Genomic DNA, 25,636 nt, shown 5'->3' with positions numbered 1-25,636 from the left:
TGACTATAAGATCACTCGCAAGGACCGCACCGACCATACAGGAGGTGGAATCGCTATCGTCCATAAGAAATCAATCCGCATCTCAACCAGCTCTGACGCCAACCTCGCCAACTCCGAACACCTTCACTTCCAGATCCACATCGACCCCAAAACCACACTCAGAGGCACCCTCCTCTACAGACCACCAGGACCCCGCGCAAAATTCTGTGAAGACATCACGGACTTCATCACCCCACACGCGCTCCCCTCCAAAGACTACATCCTTCTGGGAGACCTCAACTTCCACCTTGAAAAGACCAACGACCGCAACACCGCCACCCTCCTGGACAACCTCGCCAACCTCGGACTTAAACAGCTGGTCACTTCCCCCACCCACATCGCAGGTCACACTCTCGACCCCATCTTCACCTCCAGCAACCATGTCTCCTTCAGCCACGCTACGGATCTCCTCTGGACTGACCACAGCTGCGTTCACTTCACCTACAACAAACCGAAACCCATCGTCCACCTCCAACCAACTCTACAAAGAAACTGGAACAAAATCACCACGGAGCAGATCTCCACATCGCTCCTTCAAACCTCCCCAGCCCTCTCTTCTAACGCCAACGAAGCCGCCTCCAACCTCACCCTTTGGTTATCCAACACCGCCGACACCTTAGCACCACTGAAAAAACGTCAACACAAACTTGGCATCAAGAAGGCCTCATGGTTCAACGAGGACCTCAAGAAGTCCAAGAAACTGTGCCGCTCCCTTGAAAAGGCCTGGAAAAAAGACCCATCCACCAGCAACAAGGACGCCTTCAAATGCGCCATCCGTACTCACCACCAACTGATCCGAAAAGCCAAGAAAACAGCATTCAAGGACCGACTTGACAACAACGCCCACAACAGCAAGGAACTTTTCAACATCGTCAAGGAATTTTCCAACCCCTCAGCCAACTCCAACGACATCACCCCCTCTCAAACCCTCTGCGATTCCCTAGCCTCTTTTTTCCACAACAAGATTGCTGACATCCACAACAGCTTTGACAACCAACCCGGAAGCCAACCCACCCTACCATCAGCTGACCATCTTCCCCCCGTTAACACCCTTAACGCCTGGAACCCAATCTCCACTGAGGACACCATCCGCCTGATGAATTCCATCCACTCTGGATCCCCCACAGACCCATGCCCTCACCACATCTTCAACAAAGCAGACTCCGTCATAGCTCCGCACCTCCGAGACGTCATCAACTGCTCCTTCAACTCCGCTACCTTCCCAGAAGATTGGAAACACGCTGAACTCACCGCCCTTCTGAAAAAACCAACAGCAGACCCCACCGAACTCAAAAACTACCGCCCCATCTCGCTTCTTCCATTCCCGGCCAAAGTCATCGAGAAAGCTGTCAACAACCAGCTCGCCGCCTTCCTCGAAGCCAACAATTCACTCGACCCCTCACAATCTGGCTTCCGAGCCAAACACAGCACTGAGACCGCTCTCATCGCAGCAACAGACGACATTCGAACTCTACTGGACAATGGAGACACAGTCGCCCTCATCCTCCTCGACCTTTCTGCAGCCTTCGACACAGTCTGCCACAGCACCCTTTTACAACGCCTCAGAAACATCGGAATCCAAGGAAAGGCACTGGAATGGATCACCTCGTTCCTCACCGGAAGAACCCAGAGAGTCCGCCTCCCACCATTCAAGTCCGAGGCCTCTGAAATCATCTGCGGCGTACCACAAGGATCTTCACTCAGTCCCACCCTCTTCAACGTATACATGAGCCCCCTCGCGGCCATCGCCCGCCAACACAACCTCAACATCATCTCTTACGCGGATGACACTCAACTGATCCTATCTCTCACCAAGGACCCCAGCACCGCCAAAACTAACCTTCACGAAGGAATGAAAGAAGTCGCCGAATGGATGAAACAAAGCCGACTGAAACTGAACTCAGACAAAACAGAAGTCCTCATCTTAGGTAAATCCCCCTCTGCATGGGACAACTCCTGGTGGCCGGAAGCCCTCGGAAATGCACCCATCCCGACAGACCACGCACGGAACCTTGGCGTCATCCTGGATTCTTCACTCTCTATGAACAGACAAGTCAGCGCCGTATCCTCTTCCTGCTTTAACATTCTTCGCATGCTCAGAAAAACATTTCGCTGGATCCCCACCGAAACAAGGAAAACAGTAACCCATGCTCTGGTCACGAGCCGACTGGACTACGGAAACACCCTCTACGCAGGTACCACCGCTAAACTCCAGAAGAAACTACAACGAATCCAAAACGCCTCAGCCAGGCTCATATTAGACATCCCACGCAACGAACACATCTCTGGTCACCTTAAAGATCTCCACTGGCTACCCGTCAATAAGAGGATTACTTTCCGACTGCTCACCCACGCACACAAATCACTCTACGACATCGGACCAGATTGCCTCAACTCCCGACTGTCCTTCTACACCCCCTCCCGCCAACTTCGCTCTTCCAGCCAAGCCTTCGCCACTGTACCTCGCATCAACAAGACCACCATGGGAGGCAGATCCTTCTCTTACCTGGCTGCCAAAACATGGAACTCACTCCCCGCTTACCTTCGCCTCACCCAGAATCACCTAGCGTTCAGAAAGCAGCTTAAAACGTGGATATTTGACAAATAATCCTCCTCCCCTTCCTTAGCGCCTTGAAACCCTCTGGGTATGTAGTGCGCTATATAAATTTTATGACTTGACTTGACTTGGATGGAAGAGGACACTCCTGACTCTGGGTGGCGGACATAAACTAATAACGTTAATTTACAAAATGTTTTTGTCCATGATTCTTACTGACAATGTGCCCCTACAAACTAGATGGGAAGGCTCGTTGGGCGGGCAGTTTAGGAATACGGAATGGGAGCAGACCCTAGAGCAAGTATGCAGGATGGAAAGGAACTGTAGATTCAAGTCGATACAAATGAATTACTTCCAAACTACATATCTCACCCCACGCCGAATCAGCTTCATGATGCAAGTGGACCCTTTAGATATCCCCGCTGTTCTCTGTCTGATGTTGATTTTGAACAAATTGTGTGGAGCTGTCCTACCATAAGGTGGTTCTGGGCCAACATAGTAACATACACTTGACAAGAGACTTACTGACTATGGAGGTACGCTTGTTGGGACTTTATCCCCATAAGCCGGAAAAGAAAGTGGGAAATAGATTCTTGGACCTGCCTCACACAGTGGTCCACAGGCACATAGAACTGTATTGGTGATCGAAGGATGGTCTGCTACTTTGTAGGTGGTGAAGTGCTGGGCGATAGCTGAGGGAGCTGCCTTAAGTGTGGATGAGCAGAGAGGGAAGCGAAAAAGCCCTATTGGGACTTACGGCAGGAAGTGAAGTCGCTTTTGAGTAAGGGGACAACAGATCGGGGGATAAATATCTCAGAGGTTCTGCAGGACGGGCCACTGAAAACATTTGGACCTTCAATCTTGTGCACTTAGTGCAAAGAGAATGGTGCACACTGCAATGCTAATCGTATACAAGAATGATGGACATTGTCAACGAATATGGAGGAGAGTGTCTACTGATAAAGCAAGAACAACAAACATTTAAAGAGGGTCAAAAGGGGATTTTAAAGACCAAACTCTGATGCGGCCCCCACATATAATGAAATGAAATTTGATTTGTAGAGCGCATGGCTGCCCGAAAGCATCCCAGCGCTTGCTTAGGGAACCCGTCCTGGTATTCCCCTGCGAGATAACCCATTACTGGGCATCCCCAAGGTGAAAGCCAGGCATCCCGCTGCGAGGGGCCGTTGTGGAGATTAAGCAAGCTATTGCCCAGAGTTACAGAGTGGGACTCCATGATTGGAATAGGCACCGAGGCGAGAATTGTCAGGTCCGGGGAAGTTTGAGCCCAAGACCCGCCCAGGTGGGGAATTGAACCCTGGTCCGGGCCAGACCTCTGCATCAGGGTCTGCCGCTCCAACCACTTGAGCCACACTTCTCCACTTAATGAAAGAGAATTAAGTATCAGAGGGTCTGGGATCACAAGAACGCCGGATATGCACCTATAGAGGACTCTAGTACCATGCCATGTGTATACTATAGAGACATAGGTCAGCCTTACATTAAACCCACCAAGTGATCAGATAAGGATGCCCATCAGTCACCACACAGAACCGCCCTTCATCATTTGGGTTCCTCTTAAGACCACTGTTGGTGTAATCTATTGTCTTTCACAAGGAGGGCTAAGATCTACTGATAAAGCAAACCTTTACTCATGATGTTGCTTTGTGGGTATGTGCGTAAGTGAACCAACATAAGTTTCAAGTTTGATTGTTAATGCAATTCAACGGAGAGCCCAGGGAAAAGTGGGTTGGATGGGTGGAAAATTTCCATGTATAACAGGGGAGCATATTTAATGGTTTACACTGTGTTTATATCCTATATTTGATTGTACAAAGTTGTACAACTACCACATAAAAACACTTCAATAAAAATTAAATAATATGCGGTTTGTCAGGGAAAGTTATTTTTCTCCTCTATGTATTTTACTCAGGAAGCAATATTCTTGCTACTTTCTCTCCGGCCTTTTCAAAGGCAGTAATTTAGGGTTTAAGGTAATAAACATTTGTTCATATAATGCATGCAAACAGCATCCGATAATGCAGGTATTTAAATGTGTAGGTATATTTAAGCCAGGCTGATTTACTTTGACAATACTAGTTAAGATGGAGGACGAAGCTGGAGGCAGCGGAAATGTATTCCTGTACACAACTGGGACAGCTGACATCAACTTAAATCCACTCGCCCAACAAAACACAGCAGGCCAGTTGTCATCTGTAGCTACAACATATCACTTGATATTTGTCTCACATAATATAGGTTTCTCAAAGGGTTACCCCCTTGCGCCAGAGACTTTATTAGGGGAAGGTCATGCTCCAATGCCCATTCAGACACAGACCCTATGCCCAGGTGTGATACTTTGATCAGGCCCATTGACAAAGGATAAAGGACATTGATATATATATATATATAACAAACAGTCATAAAATTTATATGAAAATATAGGAAGTGTCTCACATAAGAGACTACCATGAGACAGTTGGCTGTTATTCACCAACGTGCTCGCTTTATCTTCATTGGCAACTTTCCCATAATAATAGGAGGAACCAAGACTAAAGTTAACAGTGCTCTTTGTGTATACTTGTCTTCTCTAAAGTAATATAACACATATCAAACTCCTACAGGTTCTCGTTTATGAAGAAATGGCTATGCGGTCTTCCCAAAAACAAAATATATATACACAACAAAAGGAGTCAGATGTGCAGTTCAGTGCTAACGGAGGACTCCACCCAATACAGCGCCCATTTTTCTTTGCTGTTTGCAGTCTATTGATAGACACGACGACATAATACACTGGAATGGCCTTAAACTATCTTGTCGTGCCAGTGCAGACTTGGTGGTTACAAAAGCAGTTTGCCAGCAACTGCGGCAAGTGTTTCGAAAGGATGTTTGATCCTTGGAGTTTTGAGAATGATGAACCATTTTTGTTAAGCGGTTAGCGGAGTGGTGTGGTTGAGGGCACAGTAAAGGGTGGTGAGTGTATGATTGGATGCTTGGCCTGAAAGAGGTTTCTCGCTGATTTTCCACCTCGTAGCAGTTTCATGAAGCGGTGATGTGTGAGAGCTATACTTTTGGGACAGTTAAAAACTGTGGTTTACTTGGTATTTCGCATTTGAGTGTTTTTCCCGCTACCCAGTCCATATGCAAACTGAGGGGCAGTGACTACATTCGCAATGAATACCCGTGTAGATACGATGTTCTGAATACAGAGATTTATACCTACATGATATTAAGCAACTTAAATGTTGAAAAGCCTTGTATCTTTTGCAGGGATTGTTTTGCAGGCAAAATTAATTATAAAAATGGACAATATGTTTTAACAGCATATTGATTATATTCCCCTTCTCAGGCAACGACAACTTGAGTCCAGACACGTTTTCTGTATGGCCTACTGGTAGGTGTTCACCTGGGGGCCGGGGGTCATATGGTAAATATCACATGCCCTTCTTACAAGGGAAAAGTATGGGCGTTGAGGGGTTCTTAAACCCTTTTGAATATTATTTGTATAGGTTTCATTCCTGTTGTCTGCCCACTTCTTCTTTTAATACAGGTCCAGTGGGTGAATACTGGTCCTTGTGGCCTGATGAATTTGCCATTAAGTCTCTGTGTGGCAACAAAACAGGTTGGTCATTCACAATAAAACATGGGACTTTTTTTAAGCAGGAGTATGCGCATAGAATAAAGACATATCCTGTATGCCATATCCGACTCATTTTTAGTAAAAAAAAATATATATATAGGGTACTGTAATTCAGAAATACGAACAGATTAGCTCCATGCTAAGCACACGTATCCCACTCCTCTGAACCTTAACAGTGAGGATAATAATGTGATATCAAAGTATCAACACAAGTTCACTTTTAAAAAAAAAAAAAAAATGCACTTTTATTTACTTTCACCAGGTTAGGAGCACATAAAGTAACTAAAATAGGAAAATCACGAGTAAAGAAACCATCAATTCAGTACTGAATAGCCCTAAACCACTATAAATTGTGGTGTTTTTGTGTGAGCAGAGAACTACCAGAATGCCCACTAGGGCTCAATTCCATTGTAAAAATCTCTGTTCGCCAATTCAAAATGATTGTTTGAAGTATAAAAATGAATTTCTTAGACGCAAAGTGGTTAAGGCATAACAAGCGACAGTATGAAATGAAATCTCTAAGTGGTTTGACTATGTCTCATTAAGGCACTCATTCACAGTTAGTGTTTATTTTTATTTTTTGCACTTTTCACACTGTTTTCCTTTTCGTTGGCTGCGTGTATATAAGCATTTATATTGCTATGCATATATATGAATGAATGTCTTACCATTGATTTGGGCATAGATTAATAATGAGTTTGCGACGTATTGCATTGAAATTGTTTCGAATTAATTTGTAATAATAATCATGTCATAGTTGCAAACTGCACTTGCAGTGAATCAGAATCTGAAATTGCAAAGCAATGCCCATTCACGATCAAATTCTGTATGAGTAATGTGAGGAAAGATTTTTTCTATGTCTATTTAAAAGCCAAGGTAAACAAAAAACGTCATCAGACTGCTCCGACCATCGAGTGGTGCTTGTGTATATAAACTGTCTGTTTTAAATACAAAGGTGTTGTGAACAAGGCGGCTTTTGTCCGTCGAAACGCGTTAAGCCATACGTTTAGGGTGAATAAATCCCTTTTCGTGAAGCCCACGGAGTCAGTGCCTTTTTTCTAATCTGGACGAACAAAGGTTTGGATTGTATATAAATATATATATATATATATATATATATATATATATATATATACACACACACAAACACACTAGCAGCCCGTCCCGACGTTGTCCGGGAGCAATCATGGCTCAGGGCCCCCGCCCACCCTGACGTTGTGTAACCTCCCCAAGTCACTGCTCATGTCAGTTTTTCCTGCTGTAATGCCCCGTTTGCTACCCGCTCCACTTTGTACGCTTTTGTCACCTGCACACGTTTCTTTTTCCTCCTGTTAACCTGCCACGTCACTTTTTCCTGCACACGTTTGTTTTTTCCTCCGGTACCTGTGGCTCGCTCACTGCTCCTCCACGCCACCGCTCCTCCCTCACGTTTGTTTTGCTGACTGGTAACTTGGCGCCCTACCTCATCCGCCGCTGACCGCTCCTCCCCGCCGCCGCTCCTCACTGTCTACCTGCCTATCGTCACCGCCTGTCCACTGGTCATGTCCGCTGCTCCCCTGATCTCCGCCGCTCCTCGTCACTGCTCCTCCCCACCGCTCCTCGCGTTTACGCCGCTCCTGATGTCAGCACGCACGTCGCGGCCGGCGCTACTTTGAAGGGACTACTTTTTTTTTTACTTATATATTTTAATAACGTATTTATTTTTAATTTATATAGCCTATGTCCATCTGCACACCCTGAGGATTACAACGATGTATCGGGTGTGTGGCTTAGCACTGTGGTTCCTGAGTTTACCTGCCTCAAAGCCTCAAAGTTCTTCCTTTATAATAGTAGTATAGATATATATATATATATATATATATATCACGCAGTTTCCGTATCAGCAGACACAAAACTACAATCCCAGTAGTCAAGAAAGATACGGACACGGACCTCAATTCAGTGCTTCTCTTTATTTTCGGTGCTTAAGCGTCACGACGCGTTTCGGTCCCGCCTTGGACCTTGATCACATGACACAGTGTGAGAGATCACATAGGTTTAAATACTCTGCCATTGATGATGACATCAGCACGGTGCAGCAGGTAACAATAACCATAGACATAAAAGAGTTCCGAAGGAACAAAACCACAGTTTCTATCAGTGTTTGAATCAATATGTCAGTTTAAAATTGTACATAAAACCCATGTTTATCAGATTACATTTATAACGTGATAAAGTGCAATAATAAACACAAATAAAGTTAAAATCTTGTTTTGCCTTATTCGTTAAAGTGCTAGTGCAAGTGCAAAAAACAGGTAAATTCTTATAGGTGCGCAATGATGTTCACAAGAGTATTTACAATTTTGAGCCCAAAATTGGATAAATATAGTGCGCATAGAAGTTGTAAATGACCGTATGAATACCCGAACTTTCCAATCTTTAACAATAAACATATTTGTCACATGGACAATTTTCAGAAAAGATCTTAAACATATTAGGAAAGTTCTTTTAGAGGATTCAGAAGGATTTTGGAGCCCCAATAAAAATAAGTTTAGACAATTCAGTTATACAGGAGGATAAAACTTCACTACTTTGCAGTCAAGGGTTGATTTTGAAAGATTTAGCTCATCCGACACGTTTCATCGTATTGGTTTCTGTGCTATGACAGTAGCTCATTATAGTGACACTCATATTATGGCAGGTTTGGTTGCACAAAGTGGATGGTTGCCCACAGTAATAAGAAGTATAGACCTTCATAGGATGATCTCATACTATTATGTATATGCATACGTATCATTGATAAAATTCATAAATACATCCTACAATCCATAAATATAAATGACAATATAAATATGGATAAAAAATAGGATAAAAACTGCATACACAAAATGTGGAAAAACCCGCAACACTAATACCAGCCTAAAGAGTTTCTATATGTGAGAGATAACTGTACAAAGTTCAACAGTAGATGAGGTACTTAAAATTCAGATCAACCAGAGAACTATGCAATTGTGCCAGATGTATTAGACATGAGAAGGCTTACAGACAGGTGGACAAATCTTCAGTCATGTTTAAACCTGTAGGCTGTTTGGTGTTAAGCTAGAGAATGTATCTTGTTTCTAGTTGACGCAGTTTTTCTTCACGGTTACCACCCCTTCTACTGGCTGGTACCGAGTCAATCACGAAGAAACTAAGTTCCCGGCTATTGGAATTATGTATAGATTTAAAGTGCCTGGCCACCGGATATGTGTTATCCTGATTGGATATAGCCCTGAGGTGTTGTAAAATACGTTTATGTACCTGGAGTTTGGTACTCCCACGTACATAAGTTTGCAGGGACAAGACAACACATATACTGCAAATTCTGTTTTCCATGTTAAAAGCGGTTTTATCTTGTGTTTTTTATGGTCAAAAGGCGAAATATATGATTTAGTATTTACACCCTGCTTACAAGCCTTACACACTTTACAGTTGTAGAATCCGCTGTGAGTTTTAAGCCAGTCTGAGGATTCTATCACTTCTGGACTGGTCTTTATAAGTTCATCCCTCATAGAGCGGCCTCTACTGTATGTGATAGACGGTCGCATCGGTAAGGTACCACCGAGGACCGGATCGCACAGTACAAGTGGCCAATATTTCCTGATTATAGACTAAATTTTTTTATGTTGTTGACTATACTGTAGTATGATTCTAAAGGGAGTAACCCTAGTTGGAGTTGTACCTACAGTGGCTGTAGAGTTATTGGGTCTAAAAGGACGAAATGAATGTCTGAAACGCGTAAGGCAAAGCAATTGATCTTGTGCAGAGGGACTGTGTTGCAGCCTGATGTTACTGGAGTAAGCAGATGGAGATTGCTTCCTAAAGCTTTGAGCACCTGTGAAACTTGATAAATTACTCGGCAGCTCTGCCGGGGGGATTGCACCGCCGCAATGAGCAAAAGCGGTCCGATGGGCTCTTCACGGAAGGAGCCTTATGCCGGTCCATCTGTGGGGCGTTTATTGATGTGCAACAAAGTCTGCCATGTACGAGAAGCCCACTAATGGCTGTATTGAACTGTATTAATTTTGAGTTGGCAAAGTGAGCTTTATGATGAACTCTGGTGTTATAGAGACTACGGATCCCAGAATGCTAATGTGTGGTCATGTGACCCCGTAACTGTGGGTAATTAAAGGAACTGGTGATGTTATCCTAAATCTCTACCATTTATTGTTTGCCACTCAGCCTGTGAACAAGGACGAAATGAATGTCTGAAACGCGTAAGGCAAAACAATTGATCTTGTGCAGAGGAGGGACTGTGTTGCAGCCTGATGTTACTGGAGTAAGCAGATGGAGAGTGCTTCCTAAAGCTTTGAGCACCTGTGAAACTTGATATATATATATATATATATATATATATATATATATATATATATATATATATATTGCATGCAATGTGATCCTTCAGACCCTGTTTTGCGCTCGACTACTGGTGCTCAGCATAGGGGCCGGACCATGGCCCAAAACAACAATTTTACTCCAATGATGCGGCACTTCAGACTTGGGTGATTTCAGCTTGGTTTATTTTAGCAACAACTCAAACCAACGCGTTTCAGCCTAACCTCGGCTTTGTTCACGGTAAGTGAGTAATCATTACTTTTTACTATTATAACCCATTTGCCATTATGGGGCATTGTGGGATATGTAGTGCAGTTACTTATTTACAATTTTGGACAGACATCGGGTTATTCTTATATGCATGATTTTTTGTGACTTGCATTGTGTGTACCTCATGGGTATAGTACCCAATTTCTTCATTACTCAGCAGTTTCAGTATTAGTTATACTCATAGATCTAGTTATTACAGTGTCGATTGGATGTGATGCTACGCTTGTCAACGCCAATGCACGTTTTCCTCTTATTTACAGTCCTTTTCTCCTCTTCTTTGTTCTTGATATTTAATAGATACTGTGATATTTTCAATTTATTTCTTCCCATTTTGTTTTTTTTTCCCAAAAATTGTATATTATATATATATATATATATATATACGTCATGTGATCAAGCCTCGTTTGAGGTGAAACGCGTTATGGCGGATGGCTGGTGAAACACTTGAATAAATCACCGAAAATATTGCACCTAATCTGGGCTCACTCTCGTTATTCCATTTGACTGTAGAAAGGAATGGCGTTTTGTTCATATATATATATATATATATATATATATATATATATATATATATATATTTAAAAGAAACCAAGGTGCCCCAAAGCATTCAGAACGCACTCTACTTCAAAAGGGAACCATCCGCTTTATTTTCAGAAAAACGTGCAGCAGCATTCATGTTCAATCTTCTCCGACGCTCCTGCCTCCTACTCATGGATAATTGACATGTTGCAGAAGTCTCCAAAGCAGCCTGCTTAATAAATACCTTTAGTGGGCGTTGCTCAGTGCGTGGTTTTCGAAAGGCAGGCTGGACCTTGTAGTAAGGCAGCACCATCCTAAGACTTTCAAGGAGGCAGCGTGAGTGGAACTCTTTCCAGACTCAAAATGCAGCGCAGCAAATGGGATAAAATGAACTTTAACATTACTCTGGGGCCCACTAAAGGTGAATTAAAATGAATTGAATTGGTTTTAAATAATGAATGTGCACGCAGGATTTACAAGTGTAACTACAAGTCCCGGCATGCTGCAATTAAAATGATGTACTGAACAAAGGTCCACTGGGGGCTGAATAAAAGCATGCAGAGCAAAACTTACTGTGAGCCCTTCATTTCACAAGCGACCTTTGAGAAAGAGGTGATTACCTTGAAACGAGTCAGGTCTAAGGAAGAATTACCTAATTTATTTATTTATTTTTTAAACTTCTAGGGCGCAAACAGCTACCCAAAAAGGCTTTCCCGGCGCCTAAGAGCACAGCACAATCGATAGAATAAGTTCAGCAGAGGTCGTTCAAGATTACTGATCGAACAACCAGGTCTTTATCTCTTTACGGAACCTGGAATGACTTCCCTCCTTTCGTATATGGAGTGGTAGTGTGTTCCAGATAGAAGGACCCTGGTGGGCAAAAGATCTTCCTCCCATCCTGGAGAGCTTGAATCTAGGTACACAAAATTTTTCAGCTGATTGAGACCGTAGGTTTCTTTTTGGGATGTAGGGATGGGCTAATGCCTGAAGGTATTTGGGAGCGGTACCTGCTTTGATTTTAAACATAGAGTTTAGGGCCTTAAATCTGATACGATTTTCCACCCTCAACCAGTGCAGTTCACGCAAGTAGGGGGACACGCTGGTGTTTTTAGGGATATAACAAAGGAGTCGGGCAGCCGCATTTTGTACAAGCTGCAGTCTCTTTATAACTGCCTTGTTTGCACCCAGGTACAGGATGTTCCCGTAGTCAAGCCGAGATGTAATTAAGGCATTGACTACTGATTTTTGCATGTCGATTGGCAGCATGCAAAGGATCTTCTTGAGCCATTTTATGATGGTAAAGCAGAGGCCCACTACTTTGCTAGCCTGTTGCTTCATGGACAGTGAATTGTCCAGAATTACTCCCAAATTTCTTGCATGAGGCACTGGTGTATGAAGATTACCCATCTGGGCAGGCCAGTGTGATGTACTCCAAAGATCTGGCTGCTTGCTCAGAAGGAGAATCTCAGTCTTGTCTCCATTTAATTTCAACTGGTTAGTTGTCATCCAGTTGAAGATGTTCAGGAGACCTTCTTTGAGAAGGGACGAATATGACGATTGGGATTCAGACAATGAAAATGGAAAGGGGCGACCACTCGGTCCCCCCGAACGTATGGTTGGGGGCCCAGATCCTCCCGGGAAACCATTTTGGGCGGGGCGTGTCACGGCTGGTATGCCCAAAGCGGCGTAGCCGGGGCGCGCCTTTTCCCGCCCAAGAGGGGTTGTCCTAGACACCTACACCGATGGCCACGCCCAGTAGGCGTACCAGCGGAGGGTACACGCCCTCCCAGAGAAGAATAAAGAGAGCGGGAATCCGAAGAAGCATCCTCTTGTTCCTGTGCTTGGAAGCTGCACCCACTCGTTGCACGTGAGCCCTCGACGGAACAAGGAGCAATTTTGAGAATTTATAATTCTTGTGTTTCTCTTCCAGCGACTTCAAGGCTAAAAGGCCTGGGACCGTTTCTGATCGTCTTAGAGTGAATACTCGAAAGGAATGCCTGGCAAAAAGGCAGGAAAGAAGTCCGAGACTGACCAGATGCTCCGGATGTTGGTTAGTAGAATGACGAAGATGGAACGAACCGTTGGACGAGACATGGCGACCATGAAGAAGCAGATGGCTGTGATGAACAATCCGGGTAAACCAAAGAAGGTAATAGGCCCGGCATTGCCGGGTGTTGCCCCGGAGGGTAGGGGGAGGCGGGTCAGGAATAGGGCCCCAGGGGGGGAGGTCCCCGTCCCCGAGGTACCCCCGGTGAGCCCTGCCATTCCGGTCGAGGCCCCGGTACTCCCAGACGCGGGTCAGCCGATACCGGTGGTGATTACGCCCGCTAGCGAGGAGGACATGCAGCCTGAATTGGCCCCCCCAGTTGGCCGCATGGCTCGGCAAGACAACAGGGGGTGCTACGGCACCTGGAGACACGGCCGAAGAGGCCAGGTTACTAATGCAGCAGTTGCGGCAGTCGCGAGATGCCGCAAAGGCGAATCTCCCTCTTCTCCCCCCACAGGTAACCTCGGAAGGACCGGCAGCTGGCGTGGAAAAAACAGCAGGAACTTCAACCTTACCGGGTAAGCAGGCATTGCTAATTGCGGGGGGTGGCTCATTGCCCTCAAGACGGGAGAGAGTGGTTCAACATATCCCGTTGGCCACGAAAGAGTTAATTTGGGCTGACAAGTATGTTAATATGTTTTCTCTGTTAACTGACCATCGCGAGATGGAATATGCTAAAACACAGAAAGATTTGTGGCACCCGAGTGTCTGGCGAGCCAAAATGGCGGGATTCAGGGTGGATGAGACAATAACAAATTGGGCCAAGGCCTTTGCGATGTTTACTGCAATTATTGGGGAACGTAAGCCCGAGGTTTTGCCTGAATTGTCTTGCTATCAGGCACGAATAATGGATTTTTACGAAACATATGAGGGTAATGAATGGATGGGTTACGACATGAAGTTCCGTATGGCCAAGGAGTACGATTCATCTCTGACGTGGGATTGTCTCGACTCGATTTCTTGGCAGAAGCAGCTCCTGCCGGGCGCGACGAAGACGTCCTCGCCAGGCGGGAATGGGTCGGGGTTTTCCCGCCAACAGATCGCGGTGCCCTTTCGAGCGGGCGCCGGTGGCGATCACCAACCAAGGTCCGGTGGGAATGGGGGAAAGCGGGGGGTCTGTTGGAGCTTTAATAGAGGCAACTGCTCCAGACCGCAAGGGGCATGTAAGTTCAGGCATGCATGTGCGGGTTGTGGGAATTCCTCGCACCCGGAAAGTTCGTGCAGATCCAAAAATGGCGGGTCGGGAGGTAAGGGAGGGTCCAAACAAGACTAAGGAGGGTCACCGTGTACCGTTACCTACCCCCGTTGATATCATGGCAATAACCCCCTGGCTAAACAAATACCCTGATCATGTCTCCGCTGGGGTGCTGAGGAACGGATTCTTGTACGGTTTCCGCATCCCGGCGGGGGATTTTCGTGGGGAATCACTTTGTAGAAACCAATTATCGGCTCGGCATAATCCGGCGGTGGTAGAGAAGAAGATTGAAACAGAGGTTTTACTAGGCCGGGTGGCGGGCCCATATCTGCACCCTCCAGTGGGAAATTTTGTCTGTTCCCCGTTGGGAGTAGTACCCAAAAAAGACCCAGGGGAGTTTAGGATGATCCATAACTTGTCAGCACCGAAGGGTCTCTCGGTGAACGAGGCGATTGACCCAGGAGTTTGTTCGGTGCGGTACGCATCCTTCGATGATGCCGTCACCATGTTGAATCGCCTGGGGCCCGGAGCGCTGATGGCGAAGTCAGATATCGAGACGGCATTCCGGTTGCTCCCGGTACACCCACAGGACCAGCGTCTGTTAGGCTTTGTGTTCCAAGGACGTTATTACATGGATAGATGCATGCCGATGGGTTGCTCCATCTCTTGTGCCTATTTTGAGAAATTCAGCTGTTTTTTGGAATGGGCGTTCACTGAGGCCACTGGGCATAGCCATGTTATGCATTACTTAGATGATTTTCTGTTCTTGGGGGCAGCCGGCTACACAACATGTGCGCAGGTGTTACAGGAGTTTTGCATCCTCATGAGGGAATTCGGGGTGCCATTGGCACCAGGTAAGACGGTGGGACCATCTACTTCGCTCGAGTTTCTGGGAATTAAGCTTGATTCTGTGGAGGGATGTTTCCGTTTGCCGGTAGGAAAAATAGCGAAATTTACGGCTTCCCTGGAACTGTGCCTTAGTAAGGAGAAAGTGTCCCTGCATCAGTTACAACAGGCAGTGGGTCAGCTTAACTTTGCCCTGAGGGTGATACCAATGGCCCGCCCCTTCTCACGCTCTATTGCACAAGCTATGGTTGGTCTCAAAGAAGGACACCACTGCACGAGACTGTCTGCAGAGGTTCGCCAGGACATGCGTATTTGGTTAGCATTCCTGGCGGACTTCAACGGTCGAGTATTGTGGAACAAGCCGCCAGCGTCTTCGGACGAGCTAGGTTTGTGGACTGACTCGGCTGGGAGCGTGGGGTTTGGCGCCATTTTCGGCAATCGATGGTCGGCGCAAACATGGCTGACATGGTGGCACACCAGCGGTCTCACAAGTAACATTGGTTTCCTCGAGCTATTCCCTATATTGGTGGGTCTGAGGGCATGGCCGGACGAGTTCAGAAATCGCTCTGTGGTATTTTGGTCTGACAGTATGACTGTTGTTGAATGTGTAAATAATCAGGCAGCACGCTGCAAGTGGATATTGAGATTGCTGAAAGAAATTGTACTAATTTGCATGAGACTAAATGTACAATTCAGGGCAAAGCATGTGCCGGGGGTACTGAATCATGCTGCTGATGCACTCTCTCGTTCACATATGCAGGCGTTCAGGGGTTATCTACCTACTGCGGACCTAGCGGCGGCACCATTCCCCGAAGTACTCTGGCTACTCGATGCCCCGGATTACAAGACCTCGTGGCAGCAAGCTTAGCCCCCAGGACAAGGAAGGCATACGAAGGAGCGTTTCGTTCCTATTGTACATTTTTGGGTCCAGCAGGGGATCAGACATGGGGCCAGGAGGATTGCTTCCTGAGGTTTCTGGTAGCATTACATAGGGAAGGCCGATAAGTGGCGACAGCCAATAGGCACCGGGCGGCCATTTCATTCATGGCGCAGGTGCATGGCGTCAAGGACCCGACAGCTTCCTTTTTGGCGAAGAAAGCCCTTCGTGGCTGGCAGCGCCTTGAGGGTCGGAGAGTAGACGAGAGGCGCCCGATTGGGTTAGAGAGGTTGTCCCTGCTCATGGCGATACTACCCACGACATGTTCCTCCCAATTCGAGGCAGTTCTGTTCCGGGCCGCATTTGCATTAGCATTCCATGGGGCTATGCGGGTGAGTGAACTGGTAGCAAAGAATAAGAACGATGTGGAGGGAGGTCTGTGTAGGAATCACGTCCTGATTAGGGGTGATTCAATGGTGGTTACAATAGCTAAGTCCAAGACTGACCAGACAGCTATGGGAGACAGTGTTGTGGTCCAGCGCATACAAGGGTCCCCCATGTGCCCGGTAAAGTGCATTGAGGAATATCTGGCGCTGAGGGCGGATACATGGGGTGGGAGTCTGCTGAGACACATCAATGCCACCCCACTGACGAGGTTTCAGTTTCAGAGGGTGCTAACATTGGCAATCGCAGCAGCGGGCTTAGACCCGGGCGATTTTGGGACCCACTCCTTCAGGATAGGGGCTGCTACTGAGGCTACAGCCAGGGGTCAGAGTGCCGAAGAGGTGAAACTGTTGGGACGATGGTCCTCGAATTGTTTTAAAAGGTATGTGCGGTTGCACATGTTGTGAAGTCAAGTTACATGCACTCACGCTTCTTGTCTTCTGTTTGATTTACAGTTTCGCGAGCATGTTATGCGGGGCGGAATTTGCAGTCGACCCGGCTCCTGGGGACCAGCGGTCAGAGATCACCGGCTGAGGAGAGAGTGGTATGGGTCGTGCGCCACTCATACGTGAGGCGGGCCGGGGACGTATTCAAAGCAGGTGACACGACTCACGCAGCTGGGGAATACGGGTACAGAGTGACCTTCCATGGAAGGGGCGGGCTCTGTATTGACCAGTTCGAATCTTTTATCGAGGGACTCTTAGGGCGGCAGAAGTCACCGCCATCTGTAATCATAGTACACCTGGGGGGCAACGACATGGTGACACACGGTAGGCGAGTATTACTCGAGCGAGTTTTGTCTACCGTTAGCTGACTGGCGAAAAGGATCCCGGGGTGCACGATTGCATGGTCCCACATGATTCCCAGAAAAGTATGGCGGGGGGCCTTTCGATGTCAGCACTGAACCATTCAGTAAAGAAGGTCAACAACAAAATTGGTAGGTTGTTTCGCTCAGCGCAGTTGCACAGTATTCCGCATGGGTGTATTCGGGGCGATCACATGTATCTCGAGGATGGGGTTCACTTGTCCCGGGAGGGGAATGTCTTACTCATAGGAGACTTCATAGCATGGTTAAGGGGTTTAAGAAAGCATGACCTTTAGGAGGAGTTTGTGGGGGGGCCGGATAGCAGGTCATCTATCCGGCCTGTGGCGGTAAGGTCATGATCGGTGAGCAGTAATTTCAAGGTCCCTAGAGGGGGGCGCCACCCACTATGGATGGGAGCGCCTGGGGGGAGGCGGCCATTGGCCCCTCCCATGGGGAGGCGGCACCCACTAAGTATGGGTCGCCTAGGGGAAGACGGCCATAGACCCCTTCCAGGGGAGGAGGCGGTTATATGCCCCTCCTACGAATTTCCCGGGGCCCGGATATCCGCGACGGCGGATGTGATAGACAGTGTGGGGTGGGAGGGGGAGTCCACGCTGCCTTCTTACAGACACCTCACACGGGTCCTCGGACGACCTTTAAGATGGCGTCGAGTTTAGATGGGGGCCCCCAACAAGACAAGGGAAATTGGAGTTGGCACAGAGGGTACAGTCCTCTGCGCATGCGCCACTCACACCGTGAGGGCGAGAGTTTTGGTAGTAGGGATCTGACACCGGTTGCGACCTTGCCGTTGGCCCGTAATGCTAGGGATGTACAATTTTAATTTAGAAAGTATGCATTTGCAGGATGTTAGACTCGGCTAGGAAAACCTTTGTATTAGAGATTTGTTAAGGTTAGCCAATGAACATGTCTTCATCGAAATGTAATAAATGAAAATTGTACATGATATGAAACTTTTATTTAATGTTTTAATTTTGTTTCATATTTTAATAAATACGGCCGGGAGGGTAACTCCCTCCCGCCTTCCAAAAGTTCAGAACGACGTCCGTCTCCCATCATTGGGGATTGTGTTGGGAGGGGGTGACGGGCATCCCGGCCATATGGAAAGGGGCGACCACTCGGTCCCCCCGAACGTATGGTTGGGGGCCCAGATCCTCCCGGGAAACCCTTTTGGGCGAGCGGCGTGTCACGGCTGGTATGCCCAAAGCGGCGTAGCCGGGGCGCGCCTTTTCCCACCCAAGAGGGGTTGTCCTAGACACCTACACCGATGGCCACGCCCAGTAGGCGTACCGGCGGAGGGTACACACCCTCCCGGAGAAGAATAAAGAGAGCGGGAATCCGAAGAAGCATCCTCTTGTTCCTGTGCTTGGAAGCTGCACCCACTCGTTGCACGTGAGCCCTCGGCGGAACAAGGAGCAATTTTGACCCACCCACCAGCCCCTTATGGCAAATGTTTTTCTGCAATAAAGTCTTTTTCCTTTTGATAAACATCTTCTTCCCTCAGGTGTTGCGATGTATGAAGGTCTAGTTTAATGATATGATTTCTGTCTGAAGGTACTGTTTTCTTGTGGCATAGACAAACATGCAAGTAGATAAGATGATGTTTTTTTCTCTTTATAGGTAATCAATGTCGTATTTATAATTTTTTGGTCGGGCGGTAAGGTCATGATCGGTGAGCAGTAATTTCAAGGTCCCTAGAGGGGGGCGCCACCCACTATGGATGGGAGCGCCTGGGGGGAGGCGGCCATTGGCCCCTCCCATGGGGAGGCGGCACCCACTAAGTATGGGTCGCCTAGGGGAAGACGGCCATAGACCCCTTCCAGGGGAGGAGGCGGTTATATGCCCCTCCTACGAATTTCCCGGGGCCCGGATATCCGCGACGGCGGATGTGATAGACAGTGTGGGGTGGGAGGGGGAGTCCACGCTGCGTTCTTACAGACACCTCACACGGGTCCTCGGACGACCTTTAAGATGGCGTCGAGTTTAGATGGGGGCCCCCCAACAAGACAAGGGAAATTGGAGTTGGCACAGAGGGTACAGTCCTCTGCGCATGCGCCACTCACACCGTGAGGGCGAGAGTTTTGGTAGTAGGGATCTGACACCGGTTGCGACCTTGCCGTTGGCCCGTAATGCTAGGGATGCACAATTTTAATTTAGAAAGTATGCATTTGCAGGATGTTAGACTCGGCTAGGAAAACCTTTGTATTAGAGATTTGTTAAGGTTAGCCAATGAACATGTCTTCATCGAAATGTAATAAATGAAAATTGTACATGATATGAAACTTTTATTTAATGTTTTAATTTTGTTTCATATTTTAATAAATACGGCCGGGAGGGTAACTCCCTCCCGCCTTCCAAAAGTTCAGAACGACGTCCGTCTCCCATCATTGGGGATTGTGTTGGGAGGGGGTGACGGGCATCCCGGCCATATACAATTTGTGAATCGTCTGCATACGTCATGAGGGTAAGTCCAGATTTTTCCACTAGGTCTGCTAGGGGTCTAAGATAGAGGTTGAAAAAGAGCGGGCTGAGGATGGAGCCCTGTGGTACTCCATGAGGGGAGCAGAAATGTCCAGAGCATGCAGCAGCAGATGCTATTTGGTATGTCCGTTGGCTCAAGAAGGATCTAATCCATTGCAAGGCAGCTCCACAGATTCCGTTTTTTTCAAGCGTGGTGAGTAGCCTTTTATGCGACACAGTGTCAAGGCTGCGCTTAATTCGAGTAAAATAAGCGCAACCGTGTGACTGTCGTCGAGGAGTTTCCTAACGGTTTCAGAGACTCCCAATAAAGCAGTTTCCGTAGAGAAACCAGCTCGGAATCCTGACTAGGTTGGGTGGAGAAGGGCGTTTTCTTCTGAGAAAAGAGTTCGGGCTGAATGCACATGTCTTTCCAGACATTTGGAAAAAGCTGGGAGGAGTGAGATGGGCCTATAATTGGCTAATTTTTCCGGATCTGCTGTGGGTTTCTTTAATAGGGGGGTCACTATGGCATGCTTCCATAGGGTAGGTACTGTGGCGAGCTCTAGAGACAAATTTAAAGTGTCTGCAATGATTTCAAGAGAGGGCGTGTCCAATAATTTTATTATATTGATAGGAATGGGATCCTGCGGAGAGCCAGATTTAATCGTCTTCATGATGGAAATAAGAATATCGATTGTAATGGGCGGCCATTGTTGTAGGGTCTGATTTACAGTCGGGGTATACTCCCACTCTTCCTTAGAAGCAGTATCAACACTGTTGCTGTCTATTTCAATGATTAATTTGTCGATTTTATCGGAGACTAATTGAGCTAAATCCTGACATTGCCTGATTTAGCTGGCGCGATGGGGCTGTAGTTTGAGCCCCAGCTAGATCTTTAACCGTATTAAACAGTGTTTTAGCTTTATTTACAGCTCCCGTGATGGTATTGGCTACATATACGGCACGTGCTTTCTTACATGAGGTATGGCAAAGATTTCTAGCTGTTTGGTACCTTATTTTTTTTGTCAGGGTCGAAATCTTTTCGCCACACTCTTTCAAGTGCCTTACATTTGGTTTTTTCCTCTTTAAGTGAGTCATTGAACCATGGGGCGGGGGGACGATGTCTATTACCCTTTGTGTTAGGAGTGGGTAGGCAGGCTCTGCCGCAGTGGTGAGCCATTGTTGGGTGGCAGTTGCAATACTTTCCATCCTTTGGTTCTTATTAGGCGGATTCATACTGAGTTTTATGTTAAGTTATAGTATTATTAAGTAAGAATATTGCTTCAAGTTTCCAAAGTGAAAATAAACAGAATGGTTTTCATTTGCTGAGAGTGCATTCCTGAAGCTTTCGGGCGTTTTTGTTTAACATGGATTAACACGGCTGCCCTGCCGTGAGGAACAGCACCATCCTAAGACTTTCAAGGAGGCAGCGTGAGTGGAACTCTTTCCAGACTCAAAATGCAGCACAGCAAATGGGATAAAATGAACTTTAACATTACTCTGGGGCCCACTAAAGGTGAATTAAAATGAATTGAATTGCTTTTAAATAATGAATGTGCACACAGGATTTACAAGTGTGACTACAAATCCCGGCATGCTGCAATTAAAATGACGTACTGAACAAAGGCCCACTGGGGGCTGAATATAAGCATGTAGAGAAAAACTTACTGTGAGCCCTTGATTTCACAAGCGACCTTTGAGAAAGAGGTGATAACCTTGAAACGCGTCAGGTATAAGGAAGAATTACCTAAGAATATTGCTTCAAGTTCCCGAAGTGAAAATAAAAGGAATGGTTTTCATTTGCTGAGAGTGCATTCCTGAAGCTTTCGGGCGTTTTTGATATATATATATGCTCCCAAATTGAGTTTCTTCTCCCAAGAACCACATAAATGACTCGCACACCAGGGTCCGTGTTGGAATTGCGTTTATTGGCGGCGCGTTTCGACCAGACGGTCTTTTTCGATAGCCAGCCACATATAAACACAATCACCATTTTATACATAAAGCAGTGCTCAAGGGTAGTGGTGAAAACTGAGGTAGGACCACAAAATTACCAATGACTACAATTCATGAAAACTACAAATAGGGTAGAAGACAGACTTGGTAGTACACAGTCTCATACTTAATACATTGCTGGAATAAGGAATTTTTTAAGTAAATCAATAATTAAATTAAAATGTACGTGATTTGTGTTCATGTATTTAATTCATCATATTTTTGTTAAAGCAGGTCATATTGATTTTTCATTTGTTCAAAGTAACACAATTAGAATGATACCAGTGATGTTAATGACACATACAATGACCATAATGGTGAAGGCCAAGTGGCCTACGATTCCCAGAATCCTCTTAGAGTCCATATGTTACTACCACATTATGTCCATCCTGTTCTGGTTGAACCATAAAGTTCGATGGTCAAGGGTGAGGTGGAAGGTGAGTTTCGAGTCTCGGCCATGTGGCCAATTCATCCATATATTGATTATAGGTAGCTCATTAGTAGTCTAAAGAGAAACTACGTGTCCCCTAAACGGGGGGTCCTCCACAGTTTAAATATCGGACTGCTCCCGTGTTTGGAAGAGCCTCTCCAAAGAGATAGTCAAAATAAAAGAAATTAAGGGTGAAAAAGGTTGCCAAAATGCCTCTTTCAGCACCGTGAGTTATAAAAAACGTGAACCCTGTGCTGACTGTGGTTCGCCTAGCCAGGCAAACACCTGACAGTCAGTTTGGTGTGATTGTGAAAATAAAATTGTGAAGGGAGGACGTGCCTGTGAGGGAGTCGGGAAGAGTTAATTATTTTACTGGCGGTGATGGATATATATGTATATATTGTTAGGAAGACCACATAGCATTTCTTGCCAAATTAGGTTGATGTGTTTTTTGCCTTAAAGAAGACAAGTATACACAAGGAGCACTATTAGCTTTATTTAGTCTTGGTGTTGGTTCTTCCCATTATTATAGGAAAATTGCCAATGACGATAAAGCAAGTTGGTCAATAAAATCCAACTGGCTCATGGAGGTCACTTACACGAGGCACCTCCTACATTTTCATATAATGTTTATGAACTGGTTATCCTATATGTCCTATGTCACTGGGCCTGATCAAAGTATCACACCAGGAATGACCTTCCCCTAATAATGACTCGGGCACTACGGAGTTACCCTTTGAGAAGCATAACGTGAGACAAGTATCAAGGGCTGTGTTGTTGATATGGATTTTTGAGTGGAGGACGCCCTTAATATTTTCTCAATTCCTCTGTAGCTCCTTATGAACAGCTGCCATTTGTCCTAGTTGGCAGTTGACGGAGCGAGAGGTTGTTAAAAGCTCGCAAAGTTAAACTTCCATAATGTAACCGTATTAATAGCATGTGTTGAAATAATTAATCAATCTAGATTAAAATTGCACACACTACACGCGGGACTAATGTGCTTTCATGTTGCATTTGCAAGTTTGTGAAAAATAATAAACTAACCTTGTCTATCGTTATTGTCAGTATTAAATGCGGCTATTTAATTAATAGCATGTGCTATATCTCTGTGCATATGTTTTGTCGTGTCTTTTCTGTGGCAAAAGCTCGTGGAGAATTCTGGTGGCCTAAAAGAAGAAGGTTTTCATATAAGCTGCTTATATGTGCCCTGCTAGGCAACATAATTAACTTGGTTAATATTTAGCAAAGGGGAGGGTAACAGAATGGGTCTCAAATCTCTAATTAATTACTGTCTTGTGTTTCTTTAAATACTAGTTTGAGTGGGCCTTAGAAAATGGCTGACTGGCAGTGCTGAAAAGTGCAAGACTTGACCAGAGTGAAGCCGTCACTCGCATGCAAAAAAAAAGAGTTTCCTGCTAAAACAATGGAATAATAAGCAGAACTGTTATAGTTGAGTTATGCGTGTTCTTGGGGAAGAGCACCAAGGACAGAAAGCCTGAATTGCCTGCCAAGATTAGGAAGTAAAAAAGTTTTTGTGTTCGGTGAAATGTTGCTTTTCCGAGGAAGCTAGAAGGATGGAATCTAAGAACAATAAGGGCTTATGATGTGCACCGGACTTGGTCAGGAAAGTATGACATGAAGATGGTCTGGCATCTGTCAGCCAATGGGAACTCTGAATGACAGAAAATATGATCATTTTGAAAAGATTAGCTCGTTAGAAAGGTATAAAAACTGGTCCTACAGACAGGAGGGGGCTCTTGCTTCCCGATTCTTGAATGACGTGGCGCACGTAAGGATAACAGACTTTATCATCTTATTAGGTGAAGAGTGTTTTAGACAGGGAAATAGAAATTAAGGAATGGAAACGTTATTTTGCTTTAATTCATGCTAAATGATCTACTTTGAAATGTCAGACTAATACGCCTTATCCTGAATGAAGCTTTCAAATTGCTAATAAAATAATGATTTCTGAATAAAGAATGCTCTTTCTTTGAATAAAATAAAGCTAATAAAATAGATTTTGAAATGACAAGCTGGTCTTGTTTATTCATGGTCTAGTTATCATTATTAGATCCATTCGCCTATGTGACTTAACTAATGTTGTTTGATTGAAAACCATGGTTAAATACATTAAACTGCAGTTGTATATAGTTTTGTAAATTGTTTCTGAATAGAGTGTTGTAATTAGGTCACATGATTCAGTCACTCAAAAATTGTCTCTTTCGTTTATGGGCCTAGGTAGTGATTTATGATTAATGGTGAGTATTGTGGAGATGGGTAGCATTTGTGAGACAGTTTTTCATTAGGAGCGCTGGATCACCTTCAACCCTAAACAACAGCTAGGTGCTCTGTTCTCCACTACTAACTGCTTACAGCGACAGCTGTGACCTAGCACAGTATAAGATTTTTCTTTTTAACTACTCATCTCCAACAAGCCCTATGCCTTTAGGCAGAATGAAGGTTGGATGTGGGTTAAAACACCAGCCTCTCAGCCATTACACATGAAGGGGTTTTGCATGTTTACAGGCTTTTGACATACACAAACCAGCACTGGCAACGCCAATAGGTCTCCACTATGAGAGCTATTGGGTTTGGCAATGATTTGTAGCCATGTTGCCCAGGAGTGCAGCTGCAGTGCTGCATGACTCAAATGAAAAAAAATGTAAAAGCTAATACCCGGCCAGCACTAAAAACGCTTTAGCACTGGCTGCATCTTCGCGCTTTTTAAATATTAATATTTTTAGCCATGTGCTCTCCCATTCTCCCTCACCTGTCCTCTCCACACTACTAGTGCCCTTCATTTACTCCCCTCCGTGTTGCCTCGTCTCGCAACTCACACCCCTGTTTGTTGGGGAAAAAAACAAACAGAGAAGTGGGAGGAGGGGGACAAGTCAAAACAGGGTCGGGAGAGAGGAACATGGGTGGGGACAGGACTAGCAAGAGATGATGGGGCACACAGACTACAGAGGGTGGGTGAGAAGCACTGAGGTAAGCACACAGACAATGGAGGCCTGGCAGGAACAGCTGGGGCAGGTACGTAGACAATGGTGAGGATCGGGAAAGCACAAAGACAACATAGTGTGGGTGTGAGGGGCTACCGAAAGCATGCAAACCATGTTGAGTGGGTGGGAGAAATTGGGG

The sequence above is a fragment of the Lissotriton vulgaris genome, chromosome 11 (genome assembly GCF_964263255.1).
Source record: "Lissotriton vulgaris chromosome 11, aLisVul1.2, whole genome shotgun sequence".
Classification (NCBI taxonomy): Eukaryota; Metazoa; Chordata; class Amphibia; order Caudata; family Salamandridae; genus Lissotriton; species Lissotriton vulgaris.
This window is presented reverse-complemented; position numbering follows the sequence as displayed.